The 27,726-nt window shown below is 31.1% G+C and overlaps 1 protein-coding gene across 2 annotated transcripts in view; it reads right to left on the reverse strand.

Annotated features, from left to right (window-relative positions):
* The window catches only part of LOC142329353 (trehalose transporter 1-like protein), a 58,581-nt gene extending 34,481 nt beyond the window's left edge, over positions 1–24,100 (reverse strand). Inside the window, exon 1 of one of the 2 annotated variants that reach the window (XM_075373859.1) lies at positions 23,944–24,100. The gene's annotated coding sequence lies outside the window, so the exon portion shown is untranslated. Of the gene's footprint in view, positions 1–1,839; positions 1,901–23,943 lie in introns of those variants that run through there. The other variant, XM_075373867.1, reaches the window with a different exon arrangement.
* Positions 24,101–27,726: the final 3,626 nt, after the last annotated feature.

Raw genomic sequence — 27,726 nt, forward strand, 5'->3', positions numbered from 1 at the left:
AGGTTTCGAACGTATATTTGATATTTCATACAATTTTTCAGTAATCATTATCATTATTATTATTAATAATAAATTTACTTTCATCTGTATGCCAGCTGAACTATCTTACGAAAGAAATAGTGTTAAGAGTAGATGAATTACTAGAAAAATTGGCTTAAATTAAATTTTAAAATTTCAACATATGTGTAATTAAATCAATTTGAGGTAATAAAAAGTGTGAAAAAATGGCTATGAATTTTAATGAACGAGCTACCATTGATAAAGCTTATAGATTCAAGTAGTCTAGTGAAAATATTATACAAAATTTTTATTTTTAATTTCATAATAAGCATAATAAAAAACGTTAATATTAGCGAGTGGGCAGTATGTAAACATATAATATTAAATACTTTTGAGTAAGGTATTTTTTCGGTGAAATTATGGATTTTACTCTTATTTTTATTATTTTAATAATGTTTCTAATTTTAATGGTAAATCTATTTTAATAAAAGTTGAAAAATCAAAATATATTTAGGATCATATTCTTTTATTTCTTTTTATTTCAATTATCTGCCTCACGTAAACAACACCGGCTAATTCCGAATTAGATTAATTCTTTTACGACGATTACGAAAAATTAAGTTGATTTTAAGTCCAAATCTATGGTTTTTAGAAGATTACAGAATGAAATGACAGATTTAAGGAGAACAAAAATATTAAATTAAAAAAAATATTCTATAATCAACTGTTATTAGTATTAATTAGAGTAAATATTAACAATCACTAATTTTTTCTTGATATTATACGATAAAGCATTTGGTGTTTATTAACTAAATACTTGGAGCACTGAACAATATTCCTTCTAGTCTGAACAATATTCCTTCAGCAGCTAGTCTGAAAACAACGCTGTCGAAATCAGTGAAATATTTATTACATCGTTAAATTTCTGTAACTGAAACTGTAAATCAGTGAAATAAATGTTTCATTGATTTGAAGAAATTTAAATAAATTGCTTCGAAAAGACAAAATATCTTCATAAAAATTGCATTCAAACTTTGTTAAATACAAAACTGGCGTTTTAAAAACTATTCTTTTAAATGCCTATGATTTTTAATAAGAAATTACGCAAATTGTTGGACCATCTTATTTGAATTTCCCCTCTCAGTCTTGTGACTAGAATAATTAATTCATATTTTGAATACTGTTTGCGTTCTTTTGCCAAAACAAAGCACTTAGAAACATTTTTTAAAGAAACAATTTATTTCCATTAGTTCGTGATATGTTCTACTTATGTAAATATAAACACAGATATATATGGGTTGTTTTGCGCGTGCGCGCGTGTTTGTGAATAAAATCTGTATGATGAATAAAGTCTATCATTTAATAATATATTGTCTATCTGAACACGAAATTTTTTTTAGAAATATATAAAATTGCTTGAAATGACAGTCGATATTAAAAAAAGGAGCTTTTAGACGAGCAAATTCCTTTCTAAACATATAGAAGGGAATTTAACTCAAAATAGGCAATCTTGCCATATTCGATTAAAAATAATGCCTAATGATTTAAATGAAACTTATGATAAGATGATTATAAAGTAAGTATTGTTGAAATTAATAAACATTTATCGATATTGGTAAAACTAGTAGATATTGGTATAAAACTAGTAGTATTTTTTTTTGAGCTGATATCATTTTGTAATTCTTTTCCTTTAATTTTTCAGAAGTTTAATGAAATTAAAACGCTAAAAAGTAAATACTGTTGGCTATTTTTAAAGAGTAAATGACTGACAGCTTTTATAGAGTCCGTTTTAATTAGATAGTTAAGACTAAATATTTATTTTACTAAATAATTACTTACGGTAATTATAGCGAAATATGATATGCTAGTTAATGCGATGAATAGCGATCTTAAACTGCGGTATTCTCTCTTCGGTTATTGTATTTAATAAGTTAAAAAGAAAAAAAAAATTATAACGCCATGGAAAGAGAATATAATAGACTAATTACATTAATCTCTTTCGTATAAATTCAACTATAAAAACATACCTATCTAATAACATCACCTTCAGCAAGATTCCACATTTTAAAGTGCAGAAAGGTTATTACTAACAACTCTAATTAAAAGTACTGTGTTATTGTTTATGAAAAAAAGATGTTCTTTTACAAACCAATTATAGAACTATTATATATTGCATACACTACGCAAACATATTCAAAATTGGACTGAAGCTGTATTGTTTCAGTTTAGACCTTTACAATATCTTTTTAATCAGGTAAACATAATTCTCATTTTAATTTCTTATCAACTGCTTCATTATTTAATTTAGTTAAAATTACGTGTAATATTTTTAAGAACAATTTTTATTAACAAAAATACTCACGTCGATATTAAATTTGAATAAGTCATATTTTGATATGACTTATGACACAAGTCTTTCGTGCCATATTTTATTTTGATTTTTTCTTCTTTAAATCTGTCTTTAGCAATTTTTATCAAAGAGTTTTAGGTAATTATTCTGTTTCATATGCATCAGCAACATCTTTACGTATTGATCAGTCAGTAAAATAGCATAAATTAGGTGACGTTTTCGTAGATAGAAAAATCCTGTAATAATTACTTTTTTCTTTGTTCTTCTTCTGTTTAGCCTCCGGGAATCAACATCAGGGATTACTTCAGAGGATGAATGAGGATGATACGTATGAGTGTAAGTGAAGTGTAGTCTTGTACAATCTCAGGTCAACCCATTTTTGAGATGTGCTGTTAACTGAAACCCAACCACCAAAGAACATCGATATCCACGATCTAATATTCAAATCTGTATAAAAGTAATAATTAACATACCTATTAAAACCCTCTGGACGGACAGCAAAGGATTTTTGACGGTAACTCTTGCTGATCTGTAGCTGTGATGATTGTGGCACTAAGTATCAGTTAAGATTATTTCGGGTTAAAATAAATACCGAATGAAGAAGCAGCTGCTGTCACCTTCTTCAGGTGAGAGAGAATAACTAATTTGTAATCGCTATTATAAGGGTAGGAATTCTTATTATTTGAATAGAAATGTCTCTTTTCCATTTCTATTAAATGGATTGAATACGTAAAAAAGGAATTCAAAGCTGTATTACACGTTTATAAAGAGTTATTTTTCACACAATACTTACAGGTTTAAATCAATTAAATTTTCAAGCACAGAAAAGACAAATTTTCAGTTTCTTATAAAATTAATATGTTTTTAGTAGATACGGAAAAAACTGTTATTTTTTAAATTCTGGTTTTGATTCTTAGCACTGAATATTCCCTCCATTAATTGCACAATAAGATACTGTTTGTATCTGATTTCGTCGACTATGATATTTTGCTTTAGGTTCAGTGAACTGACCGTTCTTGGCATAAACCAATCTACTGTTCTAGCCAAGCACGAGTGTGATTTCCTGTTCTATCAGTCGTCACTTTTTAAAGAATAGTCTACCTAGTTCTTCCTAGTGAGTTTAAAGCACATACGTTTATTTTATGATTATCATCAAATAAAGTTAATTCTAGATGTTACCGGGAACGAACCAAAATATGCTTATATATTTATTTATTTATACTTTCAAATAATTTATTTTATAAATGGCCTGCATTATAGTTGCTAAATAACTACAATTCTAATCAGCTAATCAGTTTTAACCAGTAAATTTTTTTTTATCCCCTACTCCCCTGGGTCGGACATACAATTTAGTAAAGCACGGCCTAGGAGTGTCCTTTCACCCTTAAAATAGAGTGTGTTCAGCTGTTTCATCAAAATCGAAGTACATGCAACGGGGAGATTTCCGCCGGCCTATTCGATATAAGTATGCCTCGAAGTTTCCATGCGCTGTAAATAGCTGCGTAAGATGATGGTTAATCTCCCCGTGCCTTCTGTCACACCACTGACATCATTGGATTTGCATACAAGATCAATCGTCACTCCTAAATATCTGGCACTAACCCTGTGTAGAATTAGCTGCCCCCCAGTCTAAAATTAACAGGGCCAATGTGTCTTCTTTCAGCCAGTATTGTGTAAACGCATTTACCAGAAGATAATTTCAGACCGTGATCCACCGTCCAAGCATTAATTATTGCTAGAGCGGTGTTACCATTTGTCTCCAGCTTTCCCTCTGTTTTGACGCTAACCAAAACAGCAAGGTCGTCAGCGTAAGCTATGGTTTCACAACCCACTGGCAGTCGAGCCGAAGCACCCGTTACAAACTATAACTCACAACAAGGGCCAAGGACATATCCCTGCGGTACACCACCTGAGTCTGAAATCTGTGAGTACCGCCCTGAGCGTTGGTTGTTATCGACCTATCATTCAAGTATTCACGTACTTGTCTCTGCAAATAGTTACTAATGCTTTCCTCACGAAGAGCCGTCATTATTGTGTCCCACGATAGGATCCCAAACGCGTTTTTAATATCGGGAAGTATTAACGCGGGAATACATCTTGTCCTCCATGTGCCACTGCGGACCAACGGTGCCCAATTAACAATCTTACTAATCGCTTGTATGATCGAACGATCACGTCAGAAACCAAACTGGTTATCGTGAATACCCGCTCCTGTGGTCAACTTGTCAATCAGTCTGGCTGCTATAATCCGCTCGACCACCTTGCCCATGTTGATCAGACAAAGTAGGTGGAACTCTGCTGGTGTGGCCTCCTTCCTGACCTTCGGAAGGAAGACCAGGGGCGACTCTTTCCAACATGTCCGAAATTTTTTATTTTCAAGCCCAAAATTGGCAACATCAGATATTTCCCAACGCACAGTGCTGAGGAGGCCTTTAAGTACTGCGGCGGGAATCCCGTCAGAACTGGGGCTTTTCTTATTGTTTTATTTAAGGATAGCCATAGAGGCTTCCTCAAACGTGAATCTACCTCTCTCGCAATCTATAACCTCGGTAATGTCCTGTTCTGGACAGGGAAATAGATTAATTATTTGCGCGACCACTTGACCGTCCATGAGGGTGGGCAATCGTCTCCCAAGACGCTTCTTAACTATTTGATAGGGCCGCTCCCACGGATTCCTGTCTAAATCCTCGCAGAATTATCTCCAAAAGTTTTCCTTGGCATCCTTAAACTGATAGTTTAAGACTCGTCGGTTGCCAAGATAAATCTGTGCTGCGGGTTTTTATGCGTCACCACCGTTCGCCCGAAGACATTGCATGCGCCGCCTACTAAGCTGAAGAGCTCGCCGCATCTCGGTAATTGCCGGCGACCACCAATATGCAGATTTATATCTCCTACCACTGACCGGAACCTTAGCGATCTCCCGACAGATGAAATCCTGTAATAGGTCTGGTGTAAGCCGATCCACATTTACGATTTTTCTAGACACATTTGCAACTATAATATTGATCTGGTGTTGTGACAGCCTCTTAGGAGGCACATGATCAACGCTTGCAAAGGAGATATCTCTTACTTCCAGGTACGTCGCAAGATGATCATTACCAGTCTCCTCGTCTAACACCCTCCAGGAACATAAATCGCGTTTCCATCGACCGTCCAGTATCGAAAGGTCGAGAAGGCAGAGAAGTGACCCCGGACCTCAAACGTTGGCGTGCCAACATTAATACAGTATATAGCCGTGGAAGTCAACAAGTCCACTAGTATCTCGCCACGTCTGTTAGTGTATGAACTGCCCGCCAGCACTGCCAAGTTGAGGTCAGCTGTAAGGATGAGTTTCTTGGTAGTCCTACTCCCCGTTCTAGTCAAAATAACATGTAACCTGGTTATAAAGCCGTCATACTCATTCAGATCGCAGCTCGGGGAAATTTTAGCCCCCACGATAACAGCATCAACCAATTCCACCCCAACTGCACCTCGATCTTGTGCCAGTAATTGCCAGCCCAGCTGTCCGCTTATGTTCCTGATCGCTACATCACAACTGAAATCGGCACATAAAACTCCCTTTGCAGCCTCAGATCTGTTAGATTACGATGTTACAAGAACGTCCATCCCTTGAAAGCTTACCAGCCTTCCCCAATAAAATCGTGGGAGAGCCGGCTGCGATTGACATTTGACAGAACCAACCTAATGATTACGAAGAGAACCGTACACCCTGCCTCCGGTGCAATGATCAACTTTGCCGCAATCTAAACACTTCAATCCCTCCCGGAAATTCCTTGATTTTGTGACCCTTGCCGCCACAATTAAATCATAAATCTCTTCTGTTCGGGCCGCGGCACTCGGAACTTCTGTGCCCGGGTCCCCAACAATTGTAAAATTTATCTGGATCTTCCCTTATGTGAGCCCTACAAAGTACCCACCCTATTATGATGCGCTGGGTTACCAGCTTAAGAGCCGCTCTATGTGATGTAACCACCGTCACATTTCTTGTTTCTCCAGAGGTAGGCCGTAAGGAGGTGAGTTTGTACTCCTCGTTTTCGCCAATCAGACTAACTACGGCTTGCCTAACCTCAGCCTCAGTGGTGTCCACATCAATTTCTTGGATGTGGACCACCGCCCTTCTATTGGCTCGCGACCTCATATCGACCTGCAGTCCGGCATCCTTATCTCTCAGCGACCAGCACATTTACGTTTTAGAAATATACCACTTGAGCCGCGGTATTCCCTGTTTGGTTTTTACATTTAATAAGTTAATAAAATATAAAAAGAAAATAAAACTAAAAACACCGTGGAAAGAGAGTATAATAGATTAATTACATTAATTTCTTTCATATAAATTCAACTGTAATAACATATTGTTTCTATCACCTTCAGCAATTGATAATAACATACCTTTTAGGTAATGTCACATTCTTTCATGAGTTAAGATTACAAAAAATTTCTGTTTTCTTCTACGGTAGAATTTTAAGTTACTGGTCGATGGGCCGCTGTTTAACCGGCCATCTTGTAGGATCAGTATATAGATAATGTTTGTGCTGTCAGACAAGGTTAAAATAAAAATAGTATATCACAGCCCTTACCGGATAACTTCTTCTCGTTAAATAATTGCTTCCTATGAAGAATAAAAGCAATATGTCAAAATTAAATAAATCTACAACGGTACTAATACGTGATTGATAATTGAAAGTTAAACTGACCTCAGCGTGCAGATAGATATAACATTTGTAAAAATTATTAAAATCAATTGTAAATAATATCGATTTCTGTATTTCTAAGTTAATACTACTTTATATTACATTAAGTATATGATCAAAAATAGTGTTTTGTACGAATTCGTCCTTATGCTAAGGTAAGAGCTCATTTAGGATCTTATTCTTGTATTATTCCCTAAAAACAGGGATTAATTGGATGATTTTTCATACTACTAAAATCATTTTCGCGCGTTCTTTATAAGATCAGACCTTGAGAAGATCCTGGAGCTGCAGAGTAAAACAATATAAGCCTAACGACTAATGAGTGAAGTGCGAACAACCCCAACAAGAGATTTAGTGCGTAATTCCATTTTCGGCACTGTTTTTCACATCATGGCGTAAGCAGCACTACGAAAAACAATTTACGTATTAATTTCTAGAGTAAAACTGTGTAATAGTTAAAAATAACAGACCCCTCAAAACTTTATAGAAACTGGACTATCTTCCACAATCCAACACAAAAAATTTACTTCTGAAACAGCGAAGGATGTTCTCAAAGGATCATCATGAACTATCGTACTTCTAATAAATCTTCTTTATGCAGAGAAAATTCCAAGGGATAGATTGGTGACCCTCATAATCGGTAAATCCTTTCACTCAATTTAGTAACGTCCTTAAAATGATTGTTACTTAATTACCGACAAACGTTTCCACTTTTGTTGTTTTAACAAGTATAGTTGTTTTTTTAAGATAATTCAATTTATATCGACGAGGTTTTTTTTTTGATATTTTGGATATAGATCTTTTTTGAGATAAAAAATTGCTTTTGTTAATAACTGATTATCAGTTCAAGCATAATTTATTCAAGTATTTATTGTTATTATCCTGCGTTCATAATGAGAATTTTTCAAGGTGAGCATGGCTGATAAGTTAATTTATGAATTTGATAATTGTGCGTCAAATTAGTAATTAATAATTGTTAACTACGGCTGTTGTTTTGAGTCTTACATAAAGCGTAGCACGAATAATGAGATAATTCGAAGGCTGCCGAGTTTTACACTCACGTTTGAATACGAAAGGAATTATATTACTTATATTAATAACAAATATAAGTATGTGAAAGAGTATATGTAGATATATATATATATGTGTGTGTGTGTGGGTGTGTGTGTGTGTGTGTGTGTGAGTGTGTGTGTGTGTGTGTGTGTGCGCGCGTAATTAATTATTTTTTAAGCGAATAATTCTTCGGCTTATGTGACAATTCTTAGATACGAGTAATTCCTTACTAATTGGATTCGAACACACAACCTTCGGAATAAAAGAGAGAAGCTATACTACTCCGTCGTTTAGAAATTTAAAAAAATATGGTAGCGATTTTAGAAATTAATCTGATTTTTTGCATTAAAAAATCGTTTTACATATATTTTAAATCATAATTTTATTATAAGAAAAAAACTTTAGCAGCACATTAAAAAAAAAATTGATTAACCTTTAAGTGATAAAATATTACATAAAAGATTCAAAAAATTGAATTAAAAATAAATTTTTTTTTAAGTAAAATAGTTGAGGATGAAGGAAATATGATTCTTAGTACGGTCTTTATTAAAGTATTATTATGCTTTGTTTATGTATTCTTATGGTTCATGTAGAACCTATTTTTATTACCGTGGTGAAAATATTTTAAAATACTTCATCAGGTTTTTAAAATTTTCTTTAAAAATCTAAAAAAAAACATTAACTGAAATCAATAGCTTTATAATCAACAGTAAGATTATAAAACTGAAAATAACTATAAATATAAGGAGGGAAAATATTAACTTACCGAATAATTTTAGAAAAAATCAATGGATACCTAAACAAGAAAAAACCGTGAAAGTTGTAAAATCTTCTTTATCTTATAACATATTTTTTCGAATTTCCAAGTATATTTTTCGATATAATTATGCTTTTATTTACATTAAATATTAAAATAATAATATAATGTTACATACAACTATGTTTGCTTTTAATTTTTATTTAATTAAAAAAAAGAGATAGTTAAAAATTAATTTAACTATTTAAATTAATAAATCATTTAAATCAATTTAATCGTTTAAATAAATTTTCTACCACGTTGATTTTGGCTTATCGTAAGCTATCGATTAAGACTATTCATCAGTCATCATCTAATTATTGTAATTAACCGTAATGTTTTCAATCAAAAAATTAAATTTAGATTATCATATTCTTTTTTATTACTATATTATGAATAAAATAATTTGTAATTGTATAACTAAATTCGAATAATAAATTTCTTAATGAAATTCATCAGGTGTTTGAATGTCTGTTTATTGAGGAGTTTTAGCAGTAATTCCCAGTAAGGTAGAGGATATATTTCCCAGTAATTTCCTTATATTTAATTTGCTCTTCTTTCATTCGTGAAAAACCCAAAAGTTTGAATTTTTTATCTTCAACTAAAAGACTCGAGGCAAATTTTACCATAAAGAGTGTGAAAAATACCCTTGACGATTAAGTACCTGAGTAGATAAAATGACACACACACATATTAAGAAAAAGACTAAATTGAAAAACTTCCGTCTCTGAAACTCCTAGGGGATGATAATGAGGTTAGAAGTACAAGAATAGATATTATTGCGTAAACGGATAAATGAAAAATTGTTACCCTGAAACTATTTACGAGTATCTAGAAGACCAGAATATCAAAGAGTCGCTTAAATACGAATTATATAGATAAAGGAGTGTCATAGATTGGAAATCTTTAAAATTTAGTATTTTAAGTAAAGAAAGATTCGTGCTGAAAAAAATGAAAATATGTTATTTAAAAAAAATGGATTATTTATGATGATGACAGTTAGGCAACTAAATAGGTAGTAATATGGGAAAAGTAAATAAATAAATGTTTTAAACTAAAATGTAGTGTAAATCTAGTATATATAGATGTATAAATCTATTATATATATATATATATATATATATATATATATATATATATATATATATATATATATATAAATATTTTACACTAATACATTGCGTAGATCACGTCAGCAATGATGGGAAGATACCTTACTCCATGGGTAAAAAAAGGGACTGCCGGGTGAATTTGGGCAAACATAGTCAAATCTTTATCGGAACAATATAACAAAAAAAAAAAAATTAAGAAATAGATGTGATTAAAGCTCACATTAGATATTTAAAATAGACACAAATAATTGTTTAGGTAAATACATAACGATACTAAATATAAAAATAACTGATTACAGAATAATTCGCAGTTCAAAGGGGTTATTGCGAATTATTTGAGTACATACTGGGGTACAGAAAATTCAGGTATTTAAAAGTTGTTTAATTAGTATTATTTAAAATTTCTTTATAGACAGAGTAATATTATTTCTATAAAAGAAAAGTTTTTAAATTACATTTTAAATTAGTTGGTGGGAAGATTTTATAAAAAAAATGGTTTTGTAATTTGTTAAAAATGGTAATGAAAGCACAAAATTCTGTTTCTCGAAGACCAAAAATATTGAGTTAGACAGAAACAATTCTGTTGTTTGGTTTGATGGAAATGGATATTGTTTTCATTTTTTAAAGAGTAAGTGACTATTCTTAGTAAAGAATGACTATAAACACATGCAACATTTTGAATTTCCCAAGAATCGGTCTACATGATTCATTCTTATGAGCGTTAAACAATGATTTGATAGCCCATTTTCGTACCTTGGAAACCTTTTTTTACTTTTTGAGGGAGTCCTAAGAGATGATTTATACCTCAAATGATATTTTACTGAACGTTGTAAGCATAATAAACATTTAATAATTCTGAAAAGCTTATTGTTTTATTAAGGCACTTCAGAATAAAACAGTACGGTTTGATTTTGTTGTAAACGAAATCGATTTGATCATCCTAAGACATTTTGTCACCTAATAAAATAATCAGACATTTCGTTTTGCAGTCGACAAAAATATCATCGTTATCATTAATGGAAATTCTATCTACGCATTCAGCAATGTTTTGTCTTCCTGAGACGCGAACTATGGTTTTTATCAACATGTAAAGTTAGATGGCTGCATTCCATCCAGCAAATAATTTTTTTGAACTGCTTGATTATTTTTCGGTACAATTATCAACTCCTTTTAAATAATTATGTACACATGTATACGTAGTTTTGTTATCTGATAAGATAACAATATGAATGATTCAAGATTTTCAGGCAGATCATTAATAAACAGTAAAAAGTACAATGGATTGTGGACGCTCCCTGAGCACTACGTGTTCCTCATCTTAGTGTGAGGACTTATATTTTACAAGTACGAGTGTATTCTTACCAAAAGATAAAATTCCAACAATCTGTTTACAAGTAAGGTTAGTAAGGCGTGACTTTGATCAATTGTAAGCAGCTCTACCGATTCCATAGATATTACATTTTTTAATTAATAAAAAATGCAGGATCGAATGCTTTGCTGAGGTCGCAAAAGATTTAAAATGAAATCTTTTTGTTATTTACATAATTTAGAGTATTTTAGAAAAACAGGAAAATGGCTGTTCTAATAAACAATTTGGGTTCCTAAAACCATGCTGAAAGTTTTTTAATAATTATGATTTTCAAAAATGTTAAAAGTATTTTTCTTAATTATTTCAAATACTTCAGAAAATAGCGACAACAAAACTGGCTCATTATTTTGAAAATTTATGGCCCGACCTCTTTTTTTTTTCTTAAGGAAGAATGTAGTAACGGACGTTTAAAGGCAGTTGGGAAATACTCTGTTGTTGAAAAATTCATTGATTCAATTTGCAAGAGGGACAATAATAAACTAAAAATGTTTTTAAAAATACTGGCAGGAATTTCATCAATACCCATTGAAATTTTTTTTTTTTTTATTAAAAAAATATAAGTTTAACTTCCTGGGTACTTAACAGGAAATAAAAATACAGTTTTTTCAACCAAAGTTTAGTTTCAGAAGGACAGTTATTGTTAATTGAAACCCACCGGGTTGGTCTAGTGGTGAACGCGTCTTCCCAAATCAGCTGATTTGGAAGTCGAGAGTTCCATCGTTCAAGTCCTAGTAAAGCCAGTTATTGTTAATTGAAACACCGGAAAAATATTTTTTAAATTCCCCTCCTACAAGAAAAGAAGAAAAGAGGATGAAGTAACAGAAGTTGAGTTCTTTTGAATATCTGATAAAATTATATAGTAAATTATCATAATAGAATCTTTTAGCATTACGAATAACTTTAGCGTAAATTCGTTTATAATTTCTCAAATAATTTTGGAAATTATCAAACTAATTATATTTAGATACTTCACTGATATTTCTTGAATAGAGCTATATTTTACAATACCATTAGTAGTGACGTTCTCTTCTTTTTTTGTTTAAACTGTTTCTTTTTTACTAAAGGATAACCAGAAAAACATTAATGCTGAAGAAAAAAACCATTAAGAAAGTAGTTAAATCTTTCATCAAAACTAATTTTGTTATTAAACTATTGTTTTAATTAAACTATTTTGTTATTAACTATTTTTGTTATTACTTATTTTGTTATTAACTTATTTTGTTATTTCTGTATATTTAAGAATATCTGAACCTTAAAGAAATGCGTGAATTGTTTCTCAATTATTTTTTGATAATAAAGTACTCGAATATAATTGTATCTTTATTGGTCATTTTTTAAAAGAATGAAAGTAATCATCGTCTCGACGAATACAGTATTTACTACATACATACACTATTTACAGTACAGTATTTACTGCATACAGTATTTAATAAATGATAATATTGCAATTTGAAAGTTGCAATCTGAAAACCTTATATGCACAAGGACTGAAAATTATCTTTTACTGTACGGAATTAATAATTTAATTTATCACATTACTAGAACCATTCAGAAAATTAATATCGCCACGAATATTCAGTATCCAATATTCAGAAAATTAAGATCGCCACGAACTATGATATTGAATTTATTAGGGAGTTTAGAAAGAGATTCGGATAGTTTATGTAGAAAGATTTTAAAGGAGGTGATGATATCAAGTCGGAACAACTACGAGTATCTAAGATCCAAGTCCGGGGTTGGGTAATAACTTCACTTGTGTATAATACGTTTAGCTGGTTAACGGTCCAAGAGATTTTTCTCGGAATATGTAGACATTTGTTTAAGTGATTCTGGACCTCCTACAAACTTATTTCAATTTGGGGACGGGATTTTTTCGTATCGTAGAGATTTGATCTTGATTACGGATTTTCGCTAATTTGTGCTGGCATTGTGGCGACCGTGGGCCGATATTATTGTGTGTCAGAGTAGGCCTCACAATTGTATATCTTTTACTGTAGGCCTTTATTGTTTTTGACATGTTCTTTGGAATGTTAAAGATGTAGTGAGGTGCCCCTGTGTCAGAACATGGGATCCTTGAAAGTTTTGGTCAATAAAACTTTCATCCAGACAGAGTAAGCGGATGAGCTTACTCTGCCTGGAGTCAGTGCAGAGTAAGCGCATCCGCTCTCAGCCATGATTTACGCCGGTTTCATCCGAATTCGGTTTACCCGGATCGGATCTTTAAGGTTAGTAGTCCTAGTGTGGAGATTTATTCTGGCGGCTAATCTTAAATACAGAAGAGATCAAATCATAGATCACTATTAAAAATATAAACATGACTGAGAGTTCACATTAAAACCTTTGTTTAGAACCATCCGATTCACTAGAAGCAGAACAGAAGAAAACCAAAAATCAGAGAAAATTCTTAGTGAATAATGATAGATTCAGAAGTTATCAGTTTTTTGTCCAAAATAGTACACATGATTATAAATATAAGATGGCATTTTTTCAGTTGTCAGCCCTAATAAAATAGACATCCTTGTGTTTTCCTCTGGTATCCAGCATTCATTTAAAAATTAACATTGCATGTTTTTATTAGTTTGAATTTATTTAAACTTACGTATTAGAGTTTAAATTTCTGTATGCTGAAATTTATTTGCATTAATTGATTCATTTACTTTTCTTTTTTTTTTTTAGTTTATTCAAAGTAAAAAATTGTAAATGCAAATTTGAAGATATACAATTTCTTCGTTAACGCTTATAAAACTTTTAATTAATTTCTGAAAAATTCTTTTCTATTTGTAACAGAAGCATGAGGGTTAGGATAAAATGAATCAGTATTAATCAGGATAATTAATATTCAGTCACTGAATAAATTATTCTTAATAACTGAGAATTATTATTAATAATTTCCAGGTCTCAGCCTTTCATGGGAATACAGTAAATGTAAAGCGAAAAATTAGAGCTTTGTTTTCAGAGGGAAAAGTATTTTGAACATTATTTATTTTTACAGGTTTTAAGAAAAAATAGTTGTATTCAATTCAAAATTATTACTAATTAAGTTTTTTGTAATAATTAACTAAAAATTTATTTTAAAAACAAAGTGGAGGCAATTTTTATTCCATTTCATTAAACAATATAATTTTAATAACTAATTAAGACATTTTATACTCAGTTCTTTTATTACTAATTTTCTTAAAAAACAATGATCAAATTTTTCAATATTTTAATTAATTAATGAACAGAGTACTTCATTTAAGTATATCTGAACCTTAAAGATATAATTCAATTTGCAATACATCGTAGTCGTTAAATATTGTAGTGATTTTATTGAAATTAGAAAATTTTATTTTAACAAAGCGGAATAACAGTTGTAATAATTTTATACGTTTTCCGTACATGAATGCAATGTGGTTAAAAATTTCTCTGCTCCAAGTAACATTAAAATAAAAGTAATATATTGTTACAGACTGTATACAACGATATTACAATTAGGAAAAGTTTTTTATGTTTCCATGCATTGATCAATTTTTCCCATATATTAAAACATTAAAAAAAAGTTGCTATAGAATTGTTTCCAATACATAAACATCGCATCGAAATATACTTGTCTCTATAAAACTTTCATCTCTGGATACTCTCTAGACTTAATCGCTTTTGTCTAATAATAAGGATTATCAACACAACTGTCTTTAGAAGTAAGATCAATAGTCCGACGACGAGAATTTGATTACATGTAGAACCCAAGTGTACTGTAACATGGGTCTGTCCCCAGATTCTCTCACAATCTTATTTCACATACTTTGAAATAATACCTTTCAGTAAAGGAACACAATCTTAAAATAACACAAGTATTTTTTAATATCAACATTTTTTTCTGAAGTTTTTTCACTTTTCAGCCAGCGAGATTTGTTAGAATAATTTTTTTACAAAAATTTTGTGTTGCTATGTTAACGAGCATGAGAGACTATGAAGAAATTAAAAGATATATTGTAAAAACTTTACAAAATCTGTTTCTAGAATAGAGTAGTATTAAAAAGCGATACTTTTATGAGTTTTCCGAGTGGAGGTTAAGTCATGGAACGAGACGGATCTTATAATTATTTATAGATATTAAAACACGAGTGAACAAAAACATTTTCAAATACTTTTTTAAAGCTACTGGGTTGGTCTAGCGCCGTCATCGCAGATCAGCTGCTTTGGAAGTCGAGAGTTCCAGCGTTCAAGCCTAGTAGTCAGTTATTTTTACACGGATTTGAATACTAGATCGTGGATTCCGGTATTCTTTGGTGGTCGGGTTTCAATTAACCACACATCTCAGAATGGTCGAAGATGTACAAGACTACACCTCATTCATACTCTGAAGTATTATCTGAACGGTAGTTACCGGAGGCTAAACAGGAAAAAGAAAAACTTTTTTAAGTAAAAAAAAACCAAACATGTTTTCATGAGAACTTCTACTACAAGATCAATCTTGGAAAAAAAAGTATAATTAAAAAACACTATAAAAATGTGTTAAAACCTTATTAACATATGAATTATTTATTGAAACATACCTAAAATATTTGATGTTCTGCCGTATTCCTTTCGAAGAAGGTCAAACAAACGATTCACCTTACGAATAAATACGTCATGGAAACTCTTAACTATATTATTATTATTATTTACTTAAATTTTAGGTAAAATTTTTCGGAAAGCAGATTTTACAAAATATCACGGAAACAAAATTAAAACTAAAACACATCCCTGAAACGGAAAGAAAGTCGTCATCCACTGCGTTCACTTTTCAGTTGTCATTTCTACATTTCCCCCTTCCAGTTCAGTACTAATAACTGTACTCACTTTTCCTTTCTCCTTCAAACGGTTGTGCCTATTAGAGATGTTATAAATGTGTTTATGTAGTAATTCCACGGGCATTATTATTCTTATTCATAATTCAACAAAAATAAATCAAAATAAATGAATGAACCATTACTTTTATGCATAGTTGAAGCCAATTAGGTCCGAATAGATAGATCCCAGTTAAATCCTAATCGGTTTAATAAATAAAAATAAAAATACTAATCTAATAAATAAAATTACGCTAAATTATTAGATTATTAAATCCCTGTTAGTTTAGATACCAATTTAATATATCATTCAATTTAATATCATCGTTAATAAAGTTTTTTTCATAATACTAAATCATTAACTTTTATTCCAAATTTTCAGTTGTAACAAATTTTTCTTTTCAGACCTATACATAATGGTATATGAAGATATGCACGTGCTCCGCTTGCTAGATCTAGCTACTAGGTACAAGCGTTGAGGTTTTCAGTCTTCCAAAAATACTTTACAGAAGAGAATTTTTTTTACGTAGTGAAATAAATATAACTTATTTAAAATTCAAGATATGTACTAATCACCGCGGGTGGGTACTGTACAAACCTTACTGATTTACAGTATTTTAATCAAAACTTCTCAAGAATCGACCTAGATTCTGGAATCAAAATGACACTAAATGCTCACTGCGGTGAGAGATATAACTTACTACAAAGAGAAATTTCTCGATGGATATCGCTTGCCAACACAAGACAAAAAAGGTTTAATTTGGAAAAACAAAATTATTGTTTTTGAAAAGACCGTTTCATAAATCAAGGAATATTATTTCTTCACACACGATACAGGTCAGAAAGCCATTCCGAAAAATGGAATACAAATGTTCAAGTACAACAAAAAGTACTACACCGAGCGACTCGTTCAAATACAGTAAAAATCCGACATTAGGCGTGCAAATTAAAGGAAGAAGTGAAATGATTTCGTCGCCTTCTTCACCGAGAGGAATAAACGTGCAAACATGTTAAGCCCACTAGGAGGTGACGAATCCGGCATCTTCACTCCGTTCACTATTGGGATTGACTGTGCAGTAAACATTTCAGAGAAACCAGCATTGACTGGTGCTTGTACTTCAAGTGCTTTTACTTCGACACACTTATCTGTAAAACTGAGACGAATATGTGAAAATTAAATAGGTATAAAGACCAACATCTAAGTTATATTAATAATACAGGGTTTTCAGCTTATTCACAGCATGTTATGGGGAGTGGCTCGTTAAATAAAATATATTAATGTAAAATAACTCTTTCATTTTTTCTTAGAATCTGCTAATTATTACAACAATTATTGCAAATAGTATTATTTTATAAAAAAATATATAAAAACTCTTTGTATATATATACAAAGTATGTATATATATATATATATATATATATATATACAAAGAGAGAGAGAGAGAGAGAGAGAGAGAGAGGGAAGAATAATTTTCATTAATGTTATTCATTTTATCTCTTCTACTCTACCTTCAAATATGAAATCTAAATGTTAACATGAACACGTTTAAAATGATACTTAAGAACGTGGCAAATTCACTAAGAAAGAAAAGTGATTTCTCAATGATAAAAAATTCATATAGTAAATCGATATAATAATTATTTTGGAATTGCACTTACTATAAAATTGACTTTATAAAAAAATTGGCGGCTAAAATTTCTAAAGCAAAGTCAGTTTGAATATGTTGTAGTTAGGTATATAAAGAATAATAACACATCATGTCTTGTGAAACGTAGATTATTCAATAGAGAATTTTATCCATTTTATAATATGGCCCATATGTATTGGGCAGAGTTTATTATTGAGAGTTAGAAATGTTTCGCTTTTATATTAAAAAGGTTTTCAGTTACCCGTATTCACTCCGTCATCTTTATTTATTGGAAACGAACTGTTTGCATATATTTTTTTTAATTTGCTCAAGCCGCGTTAAGATTATATTATTAAGAGGTTCGAAGTGTGTGACATTTTACTTTCTAAAATAGTCGCTTTTGGAATCTTAAAAAAAATATTTATCGGTTAGAAGAAATAAACAAACCGGTAGCAAAGCGTAATACGGATTCTGAGTTTTGTTTAGGAAATATTCATGCGCGTCGTTCTAGCTATTTCTATGCAAATAGAGATAAAATGTTTCAGAGAAATCTAGGAAAATTTAAATGACAAATTCGTACCTATCTCGAGTACCCATGATGTAGGGAATTAAGATTTGACTTGTTGAATCGTCATTATTTGAACGAAAACTTAGTCTGGAACGGGTGGTACGATAATGAAGGCGCAAAGTTATGATTTTAGACCGGAGATTATACTTTTCGTTAGTCTAATAACGCTGTTTTACATCATTTTTGGAACAGTTACGTTAGCTGGTGTTTAATAAAGTATTTTTATGCTGAAACAGAAAATGTAATGAAAAATGCTCTATCCCCTTATGTTTTTGAGTAATTTTTGTTTAAAGATCCCTATTATGTCGTATTTGACGTATAGTAGAAACGTCAAAAACAAGTTTATAACCAAAGCTACTGCGTAATTCAAATAAGAATCCTTCTGTACCTGTAATGCATCCTGTTGGAATGAAGGAAACGTATGAAAGTATGTCATTAATTTTGAAAGCAGTTAATTACTACGCTCTCTTATGGAGTGTCTATGGCAACCTCAAAGTTATTGGTCTTCTTCTCGATCTGCAAGGTGGCTTTACAAAATACTGCTGTTTCTTATGTTTGTGGGATAGTCGTGTAGCAAGTGAACATTATATGATTACAGAGTGGCCAAAAGAGACACTTTAACTCCTGGACAAAGCAACATTAAATATATTCCTTTAGTGAAGTCTCAGCATGTTTTTTAGATATAACAATTAGGGGTTTACATATAAAATTGGGGTTAATGAAGAATTTTGTCAAAGCACTGAATAAACAAGGAGAAAGATCTAAATATTTAAGACAAGTCTTTACTTAGTAGGGCGATGCCAAATTAAATGAAGTAATATTCGTTGGACCTGAAATTAGAAAATTACTGGATGATGAAAATTTTCACAAAAGGTTGAATAATATGGAGGTAGCGACTTGTAAACCATTTAAGGATATAATTCATGGGTTTTTTTGGAAATAACAAATAGTGATCTTTTAGTACAAAACCTTTTGTTGAGCTCTAAAAATTTAGGCTGCCGAATGTCATTAAAAATTCATTTTTTTATATTCCCAAATTGAGTTTTTCCAATCACATTTTTGTGCTGTGAATGATGAGCAGGGAGAACACTACCACCAAGATAACTTGCAAATAGAGCAGCGTTACGAAGGCATATAGGACAAATCAATGATAAGCGATTACTACTGATTTCTACAAAGAGAGAACCCTACTGCACACAAAAAGAGTAATTAATTTATAATAGTTCATCATCTCCAGTTTTAGGTATGTTTTACCTGTTATAGTAGTATTGTAAAGGGTTTTTTTATTTAAAAAGCATAATAAAATTATTATTGAAATTAAGTATAATAAATTACAAAATTTATACCTATAAACTATGCCACTTTCAAAAATTAATATTATTTAGCAATTCTGAAGGGTGTAAAAAGATGTGAAGTGTGATGGAGAAAAACTGACTTGATTTTCAGATCCAACGCTCGAAATAGATTAAAATTCACTTATTGGTGTTTCTGTTACGAAAATATTTTTCTAACTTCCAGACCGATGTAATCAGCTTAAATATTATCAACTGTGTAATGCACAGATGTCAAACCGAATATTTTATTATTTTTTGTCTGTTTCACGTAAATAATACTGGCATTATTCGTACATTTTTTAAAAATATTTTTTAATCAATTTTCATTTCGACCATGAATGGTGTAAGATTTTCCGATATATCATTTTATTCATTTGATTCCATCTCATCTGATCTCCTACACATACCTAAGTCGGTCTCCAACAGTCGTCTAATACGAGAATGTCTGTGAGTACGAATGTCAGTCGGCTTCCATCGTATAAAAAATTCCATTATATGTAATCTTTGTAAACAATTATAATTCTAGGACGATAAAAGCATAAAAAACATTCTATTCTCTTTTTAATTTGTATTTATTCTTTAATATTTTGCCAAAAACCTATTATTAGAAAGGGAAGTATCAATCTTATGAATTCATATAATTAATCCGAATTTTTGTTTACAAACAACAATTTATTAAAATAAGAAATTATAAATACATTAAATAAAAAATGTCAAATGTTTTAGTAATTTTGATTTATGTAGATGATGTAAATCTTTATTTAAATATTTTATCGGCATCCCTGGGTGAGGCGTTGCAAGATGCAACCTAAAAAGCCTCAGGATTTTATAAAATACAATTACCTAAGAAATTTATTATGAATTTTTCCAAGGAACGTTATAAAACTTGCATTCCAATATTTTGCCACTGCATCCAGCATAGCAAGCGGCCTGTAAGAGGAGGGAAGCTCAGGGTCTTTCTCGGGCTAAACCAGGTGAAATTCTCGAAAACCAGAAAACCACTAAATACCAATCAAAATTACCAACAACCGACTAGCGCCACTTGATCAGTCACAACACTCACTTTCTTCAAGCGTCTCTAAGATGTTTAGATTTAAAAAGCACATAATCAAAACGATCCAGTAGAACTAATGGGCTCTCAGTAATTTTGACGATGAACGTGTCATTTTTCATTTTTTTTTGTTTTGTTTTTTAATTTTTTCTATATACATTTTTTTGATCTTTTTTATGTATAACGTAACGTTAACATAATCTTTTTTGTTTTTTCTTTTCTTTATATAATTTTTCTTCTTTTAATATATATTTTCTTCTTTTTTATGTTCTTCTACGTACTGAATCTTATCCTAGGTTATGGTCGTACATATTCATCATATCACCACTCTTCGCTGGACTTATTTAATATTTCTTGATCATAACTCCGGCCACGAGTCTCCATCACAACCTCCTACGTGGTGGACGTCTCGGTCCTATCGATAAGTACTCGATTCAATTCCTGCGAAATACTAACATGACCCCACGGCACAGTATTTATTCCATCTATAGCGACACGTATATTGTCAAAATTACTGAGAGCCAATTTGTTCTGTTGTGTTGTTTTGATTATGTGCTTTTAGTGTGCGCAGTCTTTGTCATACTCTCTAAGACAACGATCTGAAATTTTCGAAAACGTCAGACAGTAGCATCACGTCGCATTAAACGTAAAGATCGCTGTATTAGCCTAGTGTGTTTATCTTGAAATGTTCCCATACTCTTTTCGCATGATCATAGTCCTGCTTAGATATATTCGATCCCGCCAGACTGCTGTAGCATTTGTCTATCAGAGAATTTCTCTATTGACTGTTGATAGGGACGGGGGATCGGAAGTGATGTCATCCAAGATGGTGAACCGGAAGTGATGCAGTATACCTATTTACATACCTTTGGGTGGTGGTGAGGTTGGGAGTTTAGAGAGGGGTAGTGGTAGTATAAGGGAAAAGGGAAATTTCCACAGCAAAAATGGGGAATTCCAAGGTGGCGGACTAGGAAACAAGGAGGGAAAATGGAAATTCCAAGATGTCGACTGGGATACTAGCACTCCTCTTGGTAGCAGGGTGTACTAATGATGCAGTTCTCAAGGGAAACCTACAGAAATTTATGAATTATTCAATTGATTCGAGTCATTCAAACTCGGCTCATAGTTCACAGTTCATTTATTTCACAAATCACTTAGTTCAATTAAAAAACGTTTGCGCTTCAGTCTACATAGCCTCGCACGCCGTAATCACCTTATCTCATCTATCCTCGCACGGGGTTTCACACTCGCCTAGCAACGACAATCCAAGCGTATGTTTCTCTCTCTCTCTCTCTCTCTCTTTTTCTGTGTGTGTTCGTCCAGCCTCGCATGGCGTGCTCGCCTAATACATTAGTCTAGCTTCGCACTGGGTGCTCGCCTAGCCTAACAAGAGGGTTCATACACGCCGCACCGAACCCAGTAGCATGGCCTTGAACTTGTCCTTACACCAGCATATCCATTCATACTACTTCTAGCTATTATCAGATTTGTTCCAATAATAAACTCTCATCAATTAGTTCAGTCTGTGACATGAGAACTGAGCTACATTTCAAATAGTTCGATAGTATTATTTATTATGAGATTATTTAAGAATTAAAAAAAAAATTAATCCTCTGTAACTTTAAAAGCGATAGTAGAAATACATATGTACGGGTACATTATCGGTACTGATAAAAACGTAGTCAAATTAGCAAGAATATATAAATAAAAACAGTAGAAAAAATAAATAAAAATGCATAAAAGAAGGTTCATGAGCAATATCGTTAAAATAATTAAATATGTAAACAAAATATAATAAAATAATTTAAATTTTCGATAAATCTGAAGTTCTAGATTAAAATAAACACGGGTAAAAAATTTTCAAAATAGACATAACTGTATCTCGTCGATCGTGGTTAAGCTTTCTTCAACACATTGATCGCGCAGTCAGGTCCGAGGGAGTATTAGGTGTGACTTGTAATACAACGTAAACACAAAGACTAGAAGAAATCTTATAGTCAAGTAATTAAAATTTTATAAATAAAATAAATTAACTTTATAAAGAGTATTTTTTTTATAACTGTCATTAAAGGGATTAAGAAAACAATGAATAAAACGATACCTGTAGGAATAAATAACAGCGAGCATTGTTTATTTAGTTTAGTATTAAATGGGATTTTAATACATTATATACACTTTCTATACCGTAAATATTTGAAAATTCACAAAGTACTATATTTATTTATTATTGACTGAAGGTGCACTACACATTCAGATATTTTTTATTTGTTTTATACGTAATTCTCATTTCGCAAAACCATAAAAAATGGTTTAACAACAGAATAAAAAATATTATAAATTATAAAGAACAATATAATAAATATTCTTACTGCATTTTGTATCTAAAACTTCGAATCTTAATTTGTGCTTGTCAAATTAACAACGGCATAAGCATCAGAATAAAGATGTTAACGATAGAAAATATTTAAATGAGGAAAGAAAATAAATTACTTGACCACAGTAATGATATAAAATGAAATAATGAAAGAATGCGTACATTTTATTAATAAAGGCAGCTTTACATGGAGCAAAATGACCAGCGTATTAATAAGAAATAAATACTAAAACAAAAAAAACAAAAATTAATACACGTAACCTGCGGGAGATATTTACTCACAAAGCAGATTACAGTATTAAGGTATGCTTATGGTTATGCCACTATAAGATGCAGTTTTAATATTAATTCGTATATAGTGAATTACGCAAAATCATTAATTTAGCTTAACTAGTGAAAGCAGCAAGTTAATAAAGTTACTACTAGTTAAGTTTTAACGTAGTTTATAGTTAGTTAACAGTAGTTAATTAAAAAGTAAAGTTTGATTAGAAGTCGGCAGCATCATAAATATGCTTTATACCGCAACTGCTACTTTGAAAGTAGCAACAGTAAAAGGAATTTAAAGATTTTCAGTAAATTATTTTACTTGATATGACAGAAAAAATATGTACCAGTAATTCAATTCAATAATCTTATACTATCTTGGCGCAACTAATATTCTTAAGATTTGTGTACGAAAATATTTTTTTTTTAGACATAACCATTGTAAAATGTAAAAATATAAGCAGGTTATATATTTAGTAACACATTTCCATAAAAACATAAAACAGAAGTAATAAAATACCAATAATTAAAAAAAGGACACTGACCTCTATCGTTTTAAAGCAATCGGTAGATTATCCTTTGTAACGAAGACTTACTTAATCATTACTCTTACTTGTGCGATCAAATCCCAGACTGATTTGGTGGCGAAGGATTTTAATTCTAAATTGCATTCTATAGTTGGATGACAGAAACTGTGTGTAGTTTCTTCTTTTAGTATGTAGTTTTTTTAACATGAAATGCAAGGAGTCCTTCAAGTAAATTAATAAGTATTATTGTAACTTTTCATTATTATTGTCAATTATTACAAACTTAATTCATTAAATAATAGAAAGTATTGACACATAATAATACATAATATTTTCTAATAATATAATACGTATATTATTATTATGAATTAAACTTTTTTTGCCTTATTTACAAATATGCTTTAATACAAAATTATAATATTTATATCAGTATGGCCTTCAAAGCAAAATATATTTATTTGAGGGAAAAAATTATTCTGTTCGAAAAAATTAAAAAAATTGAACTAAAACTTCAATTGGATTAGTAAAGTATAAAAAAAAAAACTAACCCTAATAAGTAGTAACGGGCTAATGAATCAGTTTCATCTGCAAAATAAAGTCGCAAAACATTTATTATTTTCAGTAGAATACAAGATTAAAGGAATAAAGGATTAAACTTTCTAGTCGGTAAGCTATGTGAATTAAATAAGAATAAGTGGGATAGGACGGATCTGGAAGGCTAAACCGAACTGAGCGCATTTTGTTTACTGAGTTTATCCAAGGAGTTCCGTTAAGCGTTTATATCCTTTCCAAATTTCCGGTATACTTTTCTGTCCGAGTTTGGAAATGATTAGTACATATTACAAATTTGATACCAAGTAACGAGAAAAAGGGAAAAGATTACAGACGCTACTAATCCACTCGTTTGCCTCCAACTTTAGGAAAGCGAATGTTTCCGTATTCATTTTATGTGGTCTTGTGACCACTCAAAATTCCATCTAGCTACTTTCTAGCTATTCAGAAAGTCGCCCATTTAGTAATCTACAAATTAAAATAAATATATACGGATAACATCGGGCTCTCAAGAAAATGTTAGAAGAAAACATGAAACCTTACAAAATCTGAAACGCTACCAAGCGCATCTCAATTTACACCCGCACACTAACGTTCAGAGTGTTATGAAATCACTTAAAAAAATTACTTTTATTTAATTAAAATTATTATATTTACCGTGAATTGTTTTGAGTTCAATGCATCGGTTTTAAAATGCGTAACCACCTAAGTGATTATAATCCAGTCATTATATATGATGACTAGACGTTCTACAAAATGTCTCAACTGTTAACCCATGCATAAATAAAAAAAATTTTTTCTCCAAATTCATTCTTCGAATGCTGAATGCTGAAGGCAGTTTAGACCGATTGACTAAGAGTTAAGAAGAAAGAATCATAAAATTTTGTTAAAAGATTATTTTTAAAACAATATTTTTTTTACTTTTTTCGAGGAAATTTTGCTTTTGAGTTAACAATACTAATTAACGCGTAAAATTGAGCAAATTGAAAATTTAAATGTTAAAGAACTGTAATGTAATAACAAATTATATTATTAAATAAACGACAAAAAAGAACAAAAATATTATGTAATAAAATGAATGCAGTAATGACAGCTAGATACTTATAATAAATTGAATAGTACTTCGTGAGTAATAATAATAATTAATGAAATTTTGTTCTATAATAAGTTACTAGTCGATATGGCGAAGTTCATTTTCAGAGAGTTTACGAACTGTGCTGCTGTGCACAGTCACGTCCGAGTGATAATTGTAAAGTATTTGAGATTTTACTTCTGCCGTGAGATTAGATTGCTGTTTTAAACATTATTTATTGTCTGTGTGAATGGACGCAGACGCTTGTTATGATAGTGTTACGTAACATTATATTATTTATTAGGCTTTATTTATATTAATTTCATATTAATGAATTAATTGATGTCATTTTAATTTCAGTATTTAATAATAAAACATCAGTTTTTCACCTGCTCAATTACGGCTATTTTTGTATAAATAATGAATTTCATTTTTTGCCTGTTATTTTGTAATAAGAGCAATTGTTTTCTTAGTCAATGCACTTCAAAATAGAAGCATAATGAAAATGTATTGTACTAAAAAAGTATATACAAGTAAATAAAGCATTAATTTCTTACATCAGCTGTTTAAATAATATTTATGACGAACAGAAACTTTTGAGTTATAGAATTATGGATTAAAAGTATATACTTAGATGAAACTTGGATTACACATTATACAGAAAGACACATTATAAAGTAAAGAAGTGCTGGCAAAGTGACGTTGTACCAGGTGTTTTTGATAATAGTAGTGCCGGACACCATTTAATTGTGGCTCCTGCGGCTGGGGATATGGGATTCATAGATGGTGCTATTTTAATGTAAAACCGAGAATTGGTGCCAAGATTAAAACCGAGAATTATCATAGAGATAAACAATGAATATTCTTTGAAGTATATTGAAAAGCAAGTTATCGCAGGGCTACCGACAAATTGTATTTTAGTCATAGATAGTGCACTTTACTATAATAAATAAAAAAATAAACCTTCGTCATACAGCTCATTGAAAAAAGATATTCAAGAAAGGCTCAAAAAAAAAAATAAATAAAATTAACTACCAACCAGATCTAATAAAAAAAGAACTTTTAGAAATTGTCAAACTACACCGCCCAGAACCACAGTATGAATTAGACGAAATAGTAAATAACAAAGGAATTTCAGTGCTTAGATTGCCACCTTACCACCCAGATTTTAACCCAGTTCAATTTATTTGGAATCTATTTTTTTAAAAATTGTAACTGTATTAGTGAAAACGTTTACTTAATTAAATTATTGCAATTAATTACAGGTTAAATTTATTCCATTTATGTATAGTAATGTAAATTAATATTTTTAATTGTTATTACCGTAATCACGAAGAAATTAAAAGGTTTCAAAAAATTCAGTAACCTATTTTAAACGGACAACATTTCTTGTTTGGAAACGATTGACAACCATATTATAATTTTTGTTCAGTAGGACTAAGCCCAAAGTGTACTACCGTGTAATATCTCGATCTCTATCTATAGCCAAACAAAGCAACAGTCCAGCGATCCTCCACGAATATGAACTTCGCCTTATCGACTTGTATATTTAGGCCTTATTTAAAAAAGTATAATACAATATAACAAAAATCTTTAAAAATATAGAGTGGTCCAAAAGTCGCAGTACAGCCTATTATTTCAGAAGTTGTAAAGAAAATGAAACATTTGGATACACCAAGGTAAATTTGGTATGAAGGTCCACCTTTGGGGCATAACACAACAATGGCCGCCATTTTGAATCGCCGTCCAATTATTTAAATCGAAAGGGGGTCATGTGACGTATCAAAACAGATTGAAATTTTACCAGCAATTCATTTCTGCAATCAAATTTTACATAACTGTTTTAGTGTAGGAGTTATTGACATACATAAATTTGAAAATCATATTCTTTAGCAGGTGACATATGATGGCTTTGACGAAGGAAGAGCGAATTGAGATGATCCTGGTGTCTGATGAACGAAGCAGTCGAGTAGTTGCAGCAAATTTCTTAACAGGCGCCACTCAGAGAGACCACCAATTTCGCATAAACTGTTGCATGTCTCATATCCTAATTCAAGGAAACTGGAAATGTGTCTGACAGGCAACTTAGTGGTCATCCCAAATCTTCCACTCATGAGACAACCTCGACGATGGTCTTGGCTGCCTTTTGCGAGGAGCGCAAAACGCAGCAATCGACG

The sequence above is a fragment of the Lycorma delicatula genome, chromosome 1, assembly GCF_047948215.1.
Source record: "Lycorma delicatula isolate Av1 chromosome 1, ASM4794821v1, whole genome shotgun sequence".
In the NCBI taxonomy this organism is placed as follows: domain Eukaryota; kingdom Metazoa; phylum Arthropoda; class Insecta; order Hemiptera; family Fulgoridae; genus Lycorma; species Lycorma delicatula.